Raw genomic sequence first — 14,942 nt, 5'->3', positions numbered from 1 at the left:
CTGAAAACTTAAACATATGAAGAAAACCATTAATCTGTATAACCAAAAGTTCAACAAATTCCAAGCAGGATAAACACAAAAAGATCCACACTCAGATATATCACAGTCAAAATGTTTCAGGAAAAAGACAAAGATAACATCTTAAAGGCAACAGGGTAAAAATATATCTTCACATAAAAGGGAGCTCCAAAAAGACTAACAAGTAACTTCTCATCAGAAATTATAAAGGATTTAAAAAATGAAATTATGGAGGGTAGAAGGCAGTGGGACAACATATTCGAAGTGCTGGATGGGGGGTGAAATCTGTCATCCAAGAATCCTATATCCAACAAAACTATCCTTTAAAAAATAAAAGCAAGGGGAAATCAAGTCCTGGCATGACAACAACCTTGTGACTTGCTCCCCCAGAGAAACTGATGAAAATTATTTTTTTTTAAATATAAAGTTTCTGTAAAGGGTCCTAAAGACAAATAGCAAATGAAGAAATTCTATGAAAATTCAGTAAGAAAAGTGAATGTGTGGTAAATGAAAACAATGATCCACATATTTCAGATGTCAAGTAGAATAAACATAAAAAGATCCACAAACTGATATACCATAGGAAAAATGCTGAAAGTAAAAGCAAGTAGAAAATCTTGAACACAGAAAGAAAAAAAAATCTAATAACTTAAAATGAAACCCCAATTATATTAACAGAGGAATTTTCAGCAAAAACAGTGAAACAAAAAAGGCAGTGGCATGGTGTGCTCAAAGTGCTTTAAAAAAAGGAGTCCATCAAGAATCCTCAATGAATCCTTGTATCCAGCAAAGCAAATGATGTCCTACATCATTCAAGAATGAAAGTGAAGACTTCTCCTGATTTAAAAAACTAATAAAACAAACCTGGGAGAATCTGTTGCTATCAGACAGGCATACAGGAAATGATAAAGGAAGCTCTTTGTAGAGAAGACAAATAACACTAGACACTAATTTCAGTTGACATGCAAAAAAACAAAGAGCAGTAGTAAAGGTAATTTTGTCATTATGTGAAACAGAATAAATGCATATTTTCCTAATTTCTTTTTATATATGATTTAAAAAGGAATTGTAAGAAATAAAATGTATATAATATTAGACTTATCACATGTTAGAAATGTAATATATATATATATATGTATGTGTGTGTGTGTGTAATATATTTGTCAATAACAGCACAAAAGAGATGAAGGGAAGCAAAGCTGCACTGTGACTAAAGAGATGACCACAGGTGATAAAATAATAAAATAATAAAGCTTTGTTGAGCTTTAATACTAATAGGCATGATAACACATAACAATATCACAAAAAAGAGGAAACTGGATCTATACAGTGTATGTTTCCATATATAACTGCAATTAACACAAGTGTAAATCTGAAGCTAACTCTAATACACTAAAATATACAAAATAAACCCTATAGAGTGACCACTTTAAAAATCTCCAGAAATAGAGTGAAAATGTCACTTAGTGAAACTAAAATGCTGTATTAGAAAATATCACTTAACAGAAAATAAAGCAGTAAAAGAGAAATGGATGAACAAAAAGATATGAGACAGAAAACAAAAAATAAAATGGTAGATATAAACCCAATCACATAAATGATAGGATTAAATGTGAATGGATTACCTACTCTAATCAAAAGTCAGAGTTCCTCAGACTAGATTTTTAAAAAATGATCCAACTGTATGCTGTCTACAAAGCACACTGATTCAAAGATAAAAATACATTTTAAGAAAAGAGTGGGAAATGATACAAAGAAATATAGAAAAAGACTTTTAAAATTTCTCATGTAGCTAATGGGACAAAATATTATATATAAACAGTACTACCCTTTTACTTGAGCAAGAGAGATCACACTTTAGAGGTCCCAAATACCACAAACAAACCAAGACTAACAAACATATGCCACAACATGATCCTTCCATCTTGAGATTAACACAGTTCAGGCCCACACAAGTGTTTCTCTACATTTCTTGTCTTATATCCTTAAAACAAAGAATGACAACATATAAAGGTCATGAAGGTTTGTGGGTTGTGCCATTGACAACATCTGAGACCAAGTAGACTTTAGGGTACAAGGAGGTTTTAATCAGTAAAAGTACTCAGGCAAAATAAATGAGTAAGTAATACAGACAAATTAATTTTCTCTCAGAAAGCATGAACACAATAAATTTTCAGATAACAAAGTGCTATTTCCAAATGATGACAACCACTCACTTTCTTCCTTTCCTCTGTGTCCTAAATTGTTTCCAGAAGTATTCATGAAATTTCATGGTATTTCCCACATTTGCATTTTTGCTGAGGATGATTTATGATATTAAAAAATTCATATCACTTTTAAGTATGTATATATAATGTATATGCATAAAACATATATGTGTATGATATATACATCTATACATGTACACACGCATGTGTATATGCATACATGCATATATACATATATATGTAAGGACATAACATGTATAATTCTTTACACTTAGGAACTATATGGACATTGAATGTATCTATTGTAGAAATTGAAAACAATACAATCAAATTGGTCAAAGGATGCATATGTCGCCTGCTTGTTTTTGCCTAATATGGTAGTATGAACGTTGTCTCTTACAACATAATATCTAACTTATCCCCTATTTCCGGACATCTATGTCATTTCCAATTTTTGCTTCCATAATCAGAGTTTTGATAAACAACATTACTTTGCAAATACTCATGGGATAATTTTCTAGAAATTACTTGCTGAGTTAAAAGGAATGCAAAATTTTTAACATGGACTATGTTACTTTACAGCAATTGGTAATTTTTTAATTATGTAGATTTAATAGACATTTGAGTAATAGTGTCTTAATTATAAAAAGTCTTGTGTATAATACTCCATTATCCTTATTCAGTTTTCACATAAATAGCCATATTTAATTCATTACAGAAAAAACATCATGAATGCCAGATAATAAAATTCTATCTCAAAAATGCCTATGGCTTTGGTTGGTCTAAAAACAGACAATTCTAGTAAACTCAGAATGTTTTAATAGATGTCCTAACACACTTGGACAGAATAAGTATACATGTATTTGTATATGATACTGCATTGATATATTTTATTTATTTATTTAAATGACTATTACAATACATATGTGTTATAAAGACATTTGAGTGGGCATCCACATGCACAAATGAGCTGTGACTTGGAGCATTTCTCTCATTTAAAGCCTCTGTAGTTCAAAGAGAAATTTTATGCTTTGGGTAAATATTTATTTACAAAAGGAAACTAACAGCAACAAGACTTCTTACCATTTTCTCTTAAAAATCAAGTTTACTCTAAGTGAAAACATAATAAATATTCAGTAATAGAGAACAGAACTTAAGTTATTGAATAAAAACTATTTAATACCAGATAACAGAATAGTAACTCAAAGGAAAGCTCATCTTAAACCATTTATAGCATAACCATCTTCTGTTGTAGGAAGGCTTTTATGTATTAGTTGGTTCCCTGGGTTATTTCTACCAACATATGTATAACTCCTTTGTGTGATTTTGAAGGAACCAAGAAAATACATTGTCCAATTCATCTATTAAAATTTAAAGTTCATTTATTCAAAAATGTTATTGCCAAATTGGCCGAAATTTGACTCATCTGTATTTTGTTACAATTTTTTTTACAAGAAAACATTAATACTTGTCTTCATGTAACACCATACTAAAAACTAATGAGTTTTCACTCATTAATTAAGAGTTTCAAACTGAAACATACCTGATGTAATGCTGCATTGACATGCTGATTTATAGGTCATGTAGTTTCAGTATTTGCATGCTAATTTGACACTCATCCTTTGACTTAAGCACCACAATGCTACAGAAATGATGCACCATAGACAAAAGATAGATATTTTACCTCACACCCCCACAGTTCCCTCTGCTACATCTGTTCTTCAAACATCTCTGTGGTATGGTCTGAATGTATGTGTTCCACCTGAAGAAAGAGGCCCCCTTCTACCACGTGGAGAACACAGCAAGAAGACACCTTCTGTGATCCTGAAAAAAAGCCTCTCAACAGAGTTTGACATGCCATTGCCCTGATAGTGAACTTCTCAGCCTTCAGAACTGTAGTTTGTTTGTGATCCAGACTGTAGCGTTTCGTTAGAGTGACCCAAACACACTAGGATACTAACCCTATGCTGTTCACTGACAAATCATCTGGTTAGATGAAGATCCAGTAAATCATTGAAAAGAGACTTCTGTTTTCCAGACTATGTTTTGACTTTATCTTCTTGGACTATTTTTTAAAAAGTACTAATAGTGAATCTAGCCCAAATTAGACAGCACCTTACAAATCAGCAAAACCCCGTGAGTTATGACTTCAGTCAGAGAACCCAATAAATGGAACCTAAGAACTAAACTAATACAGGCCTACTTGGGGTAAACATCAGAGTGAGAATGAACTCGTGAGTGTGTGACAGGGCAGGAGTCTTGATTTTAATAAGAAAATCTGACTGTGAAGATTCTGTTCTCAGATTATTCAGGATTTTCTTTGAATCCTAAGACATTTCTCTGCTTCCCAAAACAACCCAAGAAGACATGCAATTGCTCCCAAAGATTGTTCTGAAAATTAAGACGCCTCTATCTTAACTTCACTGCGGCCAGAGCTACTTACACTTGTCCTTAGCCTTTGCAATTTTTCTTTACCCCAAGTTAATTTCAGGCTACACTAAAATCAGAAAAGCACACTGTCTTTAGATGCCTTCTGTCCCCATTAGTAGTAGCTGGACAGAAATGTCCAGCTTGGAGAAATGGCTCTGCCAGAGCATCCAGCAAGGTTTCATATATTGTTTTAATTAGGCAGAAATGTACAAAAAAAGTCTTTAAAAATAAGCAGAGCATTAATATAAAAAGTAATTTTTCAGGAACTACAACTATTTTTTTATTAACTTCATACTATTGCATTTGAAAGAAAATGGTCCAATAATTACATCCCTAGACATTTTTAATTTGTATTTTCATAAAGCACTCATTGTTTTTTTTCTTCCTAAAGCAAGGAAATCATACTGCAAAAAAAGACAGATTAAAAAAAAAAAAACAGATGGACACATTTATTTTTAACTTGTTACAAACTGAAAGCATTTGAAGCATCGTAAACTTGTCTATTAGGAAGCAAAGGTTTTTACGTCCCTCCTGACATTCTTTGAGTTTCTCTTTAGATGTGTCCCTCTCAAAGCTAAGAGTAGAAATCAAGTTTAAAGTTTAAATTGCTACTTATTTGTTATAACTAAGATATGCTATCCAGTCTCAGCAAGGATGGTAGACTGAGAGAAGAAGCTGAAACACTGACTTGGTTTCAAGGGTGACCCAATCCATTTTCCTTTGCCTTGGTTTGGATTCTCTGGGCAATATGGAAATCATTACATTGATCATGATGTGAAAACATTATGAGATCACCTTATCTCATTGGCAGATCAGTGGAACAAGAATGTTGATAAGAGCCTGAGTTGTCCTTCCTTCCATTTGACTGTAGATGGATGAGCCTCTTAACCGTGAAGCATCCCTATTTCTTTCTCAGTAAAATGAAGAAGTAGAACATAACACTCATCCTCAACCCACATTTTCAACTGCTGCCAAAAACGTGGCAATTGTGAGGTGCTGGGACAAGTCAACTTTCTTATTGTTGACCTTCACAGTCCTTCCCAGCCCAATAATTGTATAGTGTTTGTGATAGCCAGCTTCTGAGATGATCCTCAGTGACATCTGCCTCTTAGAACTTTGTCTAGTCTTCTTCCATCTCTTCTAGAGTTCCCCTATGTAACTAAAGCATATGATAGAAATGACGGTGTGTCATTTCTGAAATAAATAAAGTTATAAAGGATTGTGTCTTCTCTCTAACCTTCCCTTTCTCTCTCTCTCCTTCTTTCCCAGACCACCTGCTCTGGAAAAAGTGAATGCAGCTACCAGAGCATGGACTCACAAGTGGAAACCACCTTGGGAACCAGTAACAGTGATGGAGAACCTGAACTGTAATTGCAGAATTGCTGAATGCTCAGTGTAGACAATTCTGAGAGTTAAAAACTCCCAGGGACCCAGTCATAGAGGGGCCCTATATGTTATAGGATTTATCTCCAGTAGTTAAATCAGGTTCCCACAGTAAATATCAGAGAAAAATCACCCGTGATTCTGACAGGAGACGTGAAGGAGAGAGCCTTTCTTGGACAAACAAAAATTGAGGAAATTTGTTGCCAGCAGACCTACCTTGAAAGAAATGTTAAGAGAAAATCTTTAGAAAAAAGGAAAACTATATAGGAAAGAAATTTGGATCTAAATAAAGAAAGGAAGAGCATCAGAAAAGGAATAAGTGAAATAAAATGTTATTTTGCTTTTACAGGGTGCTATTATGAAGTGGTATAGTATTATTTCAAATTGGACTTGAATCTGTTATAAATGTATATTGCAAATACTAAGACAACTACTAAAAAAGTTTTTTTTAACTTTTTTAAAGATTTTATTTTTTTATTTGACAGACAGAGATCACAAGCAGGCAGAGAGGCAGGCAGGGAGAGAGGGAAGCAGGCTCCCTGCTGAGCAGAGAGCCCAACAGGGGGCTCAATCCCAGGACCCTGGGATCATGACCTGAGCCAAAGGCAGAGGCTTTAACCCACTGAGCCACCCAAGCACCCCACTAAAAAAGTTTTTAAGAAGTCTATCTGATAAGCTAAGAAAGGAGATAAAATGGACTCATATAAAATCCACAGTTAAAACCACAAAATACAGAAAAAGAGTGGAAGACAAAAATAGGAACAAAGAAAAGGCAACAAATAGGAAACAGTAATGAATGTGATAGATATTAATCCAATTATACAAATAACCACTTTGAATCAATATGACAGATATTAATCCAGTTATATCAATAATCTAATTATATCAACAATCTTTAAGTGCACTAATAAAAGAGATTGTCAGACTGGATAAAAAAACCAAGATCCAAGAGGAGTCAAGATGGCGGAGAAGTAGCAGGCTGAGACGACATCAGGTAGCAGGAGATCAGCTAGATAGCTTATCTAACCATTGCGAACACCTACAGCAGATCAAAGAGAAGAAGAACAGCAATTCTAGAAACAGAAAATCGACCACTTTCTGAAAGGTAGGACCTGAGGAGAAGTGATTTCAAAGCACCAGGAAGATAGACTGCGTGGGGAGGGGCCGGCTCCCAGCAAGTGATGGAGCAGCGGAGCACAACATCAGGACTTTTTAAAGTCTGCTCCATGGAGGGACATCACTCCAGAGGCTAAACCGGGGTGAAGCCCACATGGGGCCAGCGGGGCTCTAGGTCCCACAGGGTCACAGAAGGATCAGGGGTGTCTGAGTGCCGCAGAGCTCGCAGGTATTAGAGCGGGGAAGCCGGCTACAGCGACAAAGCTGAGGAGTGAGCTCTCAGCCCGGGGTTACCTTGAGCCGGTCGCAAGCTGGGTGGGCTCAGAGTGCGGCCGGAGGCCAGGGAGACAGGAGTGATTGAGCGCTTTTCTCTGAGGGTGCACTGAGGAGTGGGTCCCCAAGCTCTCAGCTGCTCCAGGCCAGAGATTGGGAGGCTGCCATTATCATTCCCGTCCTCTGGAACTCTACGGAAAGCTGTCAGGGAACAAAAGCTCCTGAAAGCAAACCCGAGCGGATTACGTAGCCTGGCCCCTGGTAAGGGCGGTGCAATTCCACCTCAGGCAAAGACACTTGAGAATCACTACAACAGGCCCCTCCCCCAGAAGATCAACAAGAAACCCAGCCAAGACCAAGTTCATTTACCAAGGAGAACAGCGGAATTCCAGAGGCGGAGAAAGCAAAGAGTGGAACTCATGGCTTTCTCCCCATGATTCTTTAGTCTTGCAGTTAATTTAATTTTTTTTAATTTAATTTTTTTTCTTCTGTTAATTTTTTTAACATTTACCCTTCCTTTTTAAACGTTTTTTAACTAGTTTATCTTAACAATACCTTTCAAAAAAATAATATTTTTTGAACCTTCATTATTATAGTCATATTTTATCCTTCATTGTATCTAACTTTCTTTTTTGTATACACATAGGGTTTTTTCTTCTAAAAAATTTGGGGTACAACTTCTAATAGATCAAAATATACCCTAAATCTAGCTCCGGGCTTGTTCTAGTCTCCAGCTGGAGCAAATTCTCTCCACTTTCTTTTTCTTTATTCTCCCAACCAACTTACTTTATCAACTCCTTTTTTAGAAATTAAAAAAAATTTTTTTTCATCTTTGTAGTCATATTCCATCCCTTCATCATGTTTACCCTTATATATGTTTTTCATTCTTTAAAATTTTGGGAGGTAGTTTCTTCTAAGAGACCAAAATACTCCCAAAATTAAGTGGGTGACCCTGTTCTAGTCACCAGTCTAATATATATAAATTTATTTCTTTTTTATATTTTTTCTTTATTTGTTTTCTTTTTTTACTTCTTTTTTTCTGAACTTCTTTTTATCCCCATTTCCTCCCCCATGATTCGGGGGTCTCTTCTGATTCGGTTAAAGTGCATTTTCCTAGGGTCTTTGCCACCCTTTTAGTATTTTATTTGCTCCTTCATATATCCTTATCTGGACAAAATGAGAAGGCAGAAAAACTCACCACAAAAAAAAAAGAACAAGAGGCAGTACCAAAGGCTAGGGACCTAATCAATACAGACATCCATAATATGTCAGATCTAGAGTACAGAATGATGATTCTCAAGGTTCTAGTCAGGCTCGAAAAAGGCATGGAAGATATTAGAGAAACCCTCTCTGTAGAGATAAAAGCCCTTTCTGGAGAAATAAAAGAACTAAAATCTAACCAAGTTGAAATCAAAAAAGCTATTAATGAGTTGCAATAAAAAATGGAGGCTCTTACTGCTAGAATAAATGAGGCAGAAGAAAGAATTACTGATATAGAAGACCAAATGACAGAGAATAAAGAAGCTGAGCAAAAGAGAGACAAACAGCTACTGGACCACGAGAGGAGAATTTGAGAGATAAGTGACACCATAAGATGAAACAACATTAGAATAATTGGGATCCCAGAAGAAGGAGAAAGAGAGAGGGGAGCAGAAGGTATATTGGAGAGAATTATTGGAGAGAATTTCCCTAATATGGCAATGGGAACATGCATCAAAATCCAGGAGGTGCAGAGAACTCCCCTCAAAATCAACAAGAATAGGTCCACACCCCGTCACCTAATAGTAACATTTACAAGTCATAGTGACAAAGAGAAAATCCTGAAAGCAGCCCGGGAAAAGAAGTCTATAACATACAAGGGTAGAAATACTAGATTGGCAGCAGACTTATCCACAGAGACCTCTGCTTTCTGGACCTGGCAGTCCAGAAAGAACTGGCATGATATATTCAGAGCACTAAACAAGAAAAACATGCAGCCAAGGATACTATATCCAGCTAGGCTATCATTGAAAATAGAAGGAGAGATAAAAAGTTTCCAGGATAAACAAAAACTGAAAGAATTTGCAAACACCAAACCAGCTCTACAGGAAATATTGAAAGGAGTCCTCTAAGCAAAAAGAGAGCCTAAAAGTAGTAGATCAGAAAGGAACAGAGACAATATGCAGTAACAGTCACCTTACAGGCAATACAATGGCACTAAATTCATATCTCTTGATAGTTATCCTGAATGTTAATGGGCTAAATGCCCCAATCAAAAGACACAGGGTATCAGAATGGATAAAAAAACAAAACAAAACCCATCAATATGCTGCCTACAAGAAACTCATTTTAGACCCAAAGACACCTCCAGATTTAAAGTGAGGGGGTGGAAAACATTGTACCATGCTAATGGACATCAGAAGAAAGCTGGGGTGGCAATCCTTATATCAGATCAGTTGGATTTTAAGCCCAAGACTATAATAAGAGATGAGGAAGGACACTATATCATACTCAAAGGGTCTGTCCAACAAGAAGACCTAACAATTTTAAATATCTATGCCCCTAACATGGGCGCAGCCAACTATATAAACCAATTAATAACAAAATCAAAGAAACACATCAACAATAATACAATAATAGTAGGCAACTTCAACACTCCCCTGACTGAAATGGACAGATCATCCAAGCAAAAGATCGACAAGGAAATAAAGGCCTTAAATGACACACTGGACCAGATGGACATCACAGATATATTCACAACATTCTATCCCAAAGCAACAGAATACACATTCTTCTCTAGTGCACATGGGATATTTTCCAGAATAGATCCTGGGTCATAAATCAGGTCTTACATGGTATCAAAAGATTGGGATCATTCCCTGCATATTTTCAGACCACAATGCTCTGAAGTTAGAACTCAATCACAAGAGGAAATTTTCAAAGAACCCAAATACATGGAGACTAAGCAGCATCATTCTAAAGAATGAATGGGTCAACCAGGAAATTAAAAAAGAATTGAAAAAATTCATGGAAACAAATGATAATGTAAACACAACAGTTCAAAATCTGTGGGAAACAGCATAGGCAGTCCTGAGAGGAAAATATGTAGTGGTACAAGCCTTTCTCAAGAAACAAGAAAGGTCTCAAATATACGACCTAACCCTACACCTAAAGGAGCTGGAGAAAGAACAACAAAGAAAGCCTAAACCCAGCAGGAGAAGAGAAATCATAAAGATAGAGCAGAAATCAATGAAATAGAAACCAAAAAAACAATAGAACAAATCAATGGAACTAGGAGCTGATACTTTGAAAGAATTAATAAGATTGACAAACTCCTGGCCAGACTTATCAAAAAGAAAAGAGAAAGGGCCCAAATAAATAAAATCATGAATGAAAGAGGAGAGATCAGAACCAACACCAAAGAAATACAAACAATTATAAGAACATACTATGAGCAACTCTACGCCAACAAATTCGACAATCTGGAAGAAATGGATGCATTCCTAGAGATATATAAACTACCACAACTGAACCAGGAAGAAATAGAAAACCTGAACAGACTCATAACCAGTAAGGAGATTGAAGCAGTCATCAAAAATCTCCAAACAAATAAGAACCCAGGGCCAGATGGGTTCCCAGGGGAATTCTACCAAGAATTTAAAGAAGACTTAATTCTTATTCTTCTGAAACTCTTCCAAAAAATGTAAATGGAAGGAAAACTTCCAAACTCATTTTATGAGGCCAGCATTACCTTGATCCCAAAACCAGGCAAAGACCCCATCAAAAAGGAGAATTACAGACCAATATCCTTGGTGAACACAGATGCAAAAATTCTCACCAAAATACTAGCCAATAGGATCCAACAGTACATTAAAAGGATTATTCACCACAACAAAGTGGGATTTATTCCTGGGCTGCGAGGCTGATTCAACGTTCGCAAATCAGTCAATGTGATACAATACATTAATAAAAGAACAAGAACCATATGATACTCTCAATAGATGCTGAAAAAGCATTTGACAAAGTACAGCATCCTTTCTTGATCAAAACTCTTCGAAGTGTAGGGATAGAGGGTACATTCCTCAGTATCATCAAAGCCATCTATGAAAAACCCACAGCAAATATCATTCTCAAAGGGGAAAAACTGAGAGCTTTTCTGCTAAGGTCAGGAACACAGCAGGGATGTCCACTCTCACCACTGTTATTCAACATAGTACTAGAAGTCCTAGCCTCAGCAATCACACAACAAAATGAAATGGCATCTGAATCAGCAAAGACAAAGTCAAATGTTAACTCTTTGCAGATGGTACTTTGTGTGGAAAACCCAAAAGACTCCACTCCAAATCTGCTAGAACTTATATAGGAATTCAGTAAAGTGTCAGGATATAAAAATCAATGCACATAAATCAGTTGCATTTCTATACACCAAGAGCAAGACAGAAGAAAGAGAAATTAAGGAGTCGATCCCATTTACAATTGCACCCAAAACAATAAGATACCCAGGAATAAACCTAACCAGAGAGACAAAGAATCTATACTCAGAAAACTATAAAGTACTCATGAAAGAAATAGAGGAAGACACAAAGAAATGGAAAAATGTTCCATGCTCATGGGTTGGAAGAACAAATATTGTGAAAATGTTTATGCTACCTAAAGCAATCTACACATTTGATGCAATCCCTATCAAAATATCATCAATGTCTTTCAAAGAAATGGAAAAAATAATCCTAAAATTTGTATGGAACTAGAAAAGACCCCAAATAGCCAGAGGAATGTTGACAAAGAAAGCCAAAGTTGGTCCATCAGAATTCCAGACTTCAAGCTCTATTACAAAGCTGTCATCATCAATACAGTACAGTAATGGCACAAAAAACAGAGATATAGGTCAATGGAACAGAATAGAGAGCCCAGAAATGGACCCTAAACCCTATGGTCAACTAATATTTGACAAAGCAAGAAGAAATGTCCAGTGGAAAAGACAGTCTCTTCAACAAGGGAAAATTGGACACCCACATACAGAAGAATGAAACTGAACCATTTCCTTACATCACACACGAAAATAGACTCAGAATGGATGAAATAACTCAATGTGAGACAGGAATTCATCAAAATCCTTGAGAACACAGGCAACAACCTCTTTGACCTAGCTGAAGCAAATTCTTCCTAGAAACATTGCCAAAGGCAAGGGAAGCAAGGGCAAAATGAACTATTGGGACTTCATCAAGATCAAAGGTTTTTGCACTTCAAAGGAAACAGTCAACAAAACCAAAAGACAACTGACTTTATGGGAGAAGATATTTGCAATGACATATCAGATAAAGGGTTAGTACCCAAAATCTATAAAGAACTTATGAAACTCCATACCCAAAGAACAAATAATCCAATCAAGAAATGGACAGAAGACATGAACAGACATTTTGGCAAAGAAGACATCCAAATGACCAACAGACACATGAAAAAGTGCTCCACATCACTTGGCATCAGGGAAATACAAATCAAAACCACAGTGAGAGATCACCTCACACCAGTCAGAATGGCTAAAATTAACAAGTCAGGAAAGAACAGATGTTGGTGAGGATGCGGAGAAAGGGGAACGCTCCTACACTCTTGGTGGGAATGAAAGTTGCTGCAGCCACTCTGGAAAACAGTATGGAGGTTCCTCAAAAAGCTGAAAATGGAACTACCCTATGACCCAGCAATCGCACTACTGGGTATTTAGCCTAAAGATACAAATGTAATGATTCGAAGTGGCACATGCACCCACGTGTTTATAGCAGCAATCTCCACAATGGCCAAACTTTAGAAACAACCTACATGTTCATCATCAGATGAATGGATAAAGAAGATGTGGTGTAAATATACAATGGAATACTACGCAGCCATCAAAAGAAAGGAAATCTTGCCATTTGGAACTAGAGGGTATCATGCTAAGCAAAATAAGTCAATCAGAGAAAGGCAATTATCATATGACCTCTCTGATATGAGGAATTTGAGAGGAAGGGCGGAGGTTCATGGGGAGAAGAAAGGGGAAAAAATGAAACAAGATGGGAGGGAGGAGGACAAATCATAAGAGACTTAGTCTCAGAAAACAAACTGAGGGTTACTGGGGTGTGGGGTGGTATGGATAGGGTGACTGGGTTATAGACATTGGGGAGGGTAGGTGCTCTGGTGAGTGCTATGAAATGTGTAAGCCTGATGATTCACAGACCTGTACCCCTGGGGCAAATAATACATTACATGTTTTTTTAAAAAGTCAGAAAGAATGCAATCCTTCATTATTCATCAAACATTTACTAAATTTCTATTTGTCTGTTTCTTGTCCAAATCTTTTGTTTCCTTTTCATACCTGAGTGTGACAGATTTAATGCTTTATATTTTAATCCCTCATTTTCATAATTAGTGGTATTTGGTTGTATTTACAAATTTAGTTTCCATTATAATATGCAGCAATAATTAAATGTATCTAAGCTTCTAAAGATTGTCAGGAACCCAGGTGCAGCGATCATGAAGGCCAATACTCCTGATGCCTGAAACCATATCTTTCTTTCTTTTTAAGTCTTTTTTTTAAAGATTTTATTTATTTATTTGACAGACAGAGATCACAGGTAGGCAGAGAGGCAGGCAGGGGAGTGGGGGGCAGGGTCCCTGCTCAGCAGAGAGCCCGATGTGGGGCTCGATCCCAGGACCCTGGGATCATGACCTGAGCTGAAGGCAGAGGCTTCAACCCACTGAGCCACCCAGGCGCCCCTAGAACCATATCTTAAAATATTACTGAAAACATGTATTTCTGGGCCTCAACATGACAGGCCAGATCAGGATCTCCAAGGGTAGACCTCAATGTGGGTATTCTTAAGTAAGCACCCAGGAGATCCTTAGGTACAATGAGCCTTGAGAGCATCTGGACTCCCTTTCCCTTTCACTGTGACTAATTATTTAATCCAGATGCCTTTCAATCCTCCACACCATACGTCAATAAGCTTCTCTGGAAAGGCCTACATAGTTACCTTAGAATATCACAAGTCCCCAGCTATGCCATAGTAGCAAGAAAGCAACCATATACTAAAGTAACAAATATCATGCTTCTGTCCAATAAAACTTCATTTACAAAATAGGTGGGGCTATGGGCCATTGAGCCACAAATATAGTTTGTGGATTCCTAATCTAGACAGTGAATTACTCAAGAGCCAACAATGTTGAGGGGGGTTGACACTCCTTTCAGGCAAGAATAAGAGTGGATCCTCTGGTGTTCAGACAAAGAATAGTTAAAACTGTTACAACATCAAGAAACAATTCTGAATAGATTTATGGGCTCTCCTTTTATCTACTGAGTGAGAATCTCAGGGCCCAGGGGTCTGGATATTCTTAGGCTGTGACCCAGATGTGCAACTCTAGATGGAAATTCTGGAAGAAGAAGCAACATGGTTTCACTTGGATCTCCTGAAGTTGTCTGCACTTACTTCCAGTTAAGTCAGAGCTGCTGCCAGAGCCAGCAAATGCTCTTCTGCGTAACAGGGCAGTACCCACATCACTGCACCC

Source organism: Martes martes, assembly GCF_963455335.1.
Source record: "Martes martes genome assembly, chromosome: 9".
Classification (NCBI taxonomy): domain Eukaryota; kingdom Metazoa; phylum Chordata; class Mammalia; order Carnivora; family Mustelidae; genus Martes; species Martes martes.
Note: the sequence above shows the minus strand (reverse complement) of the source record.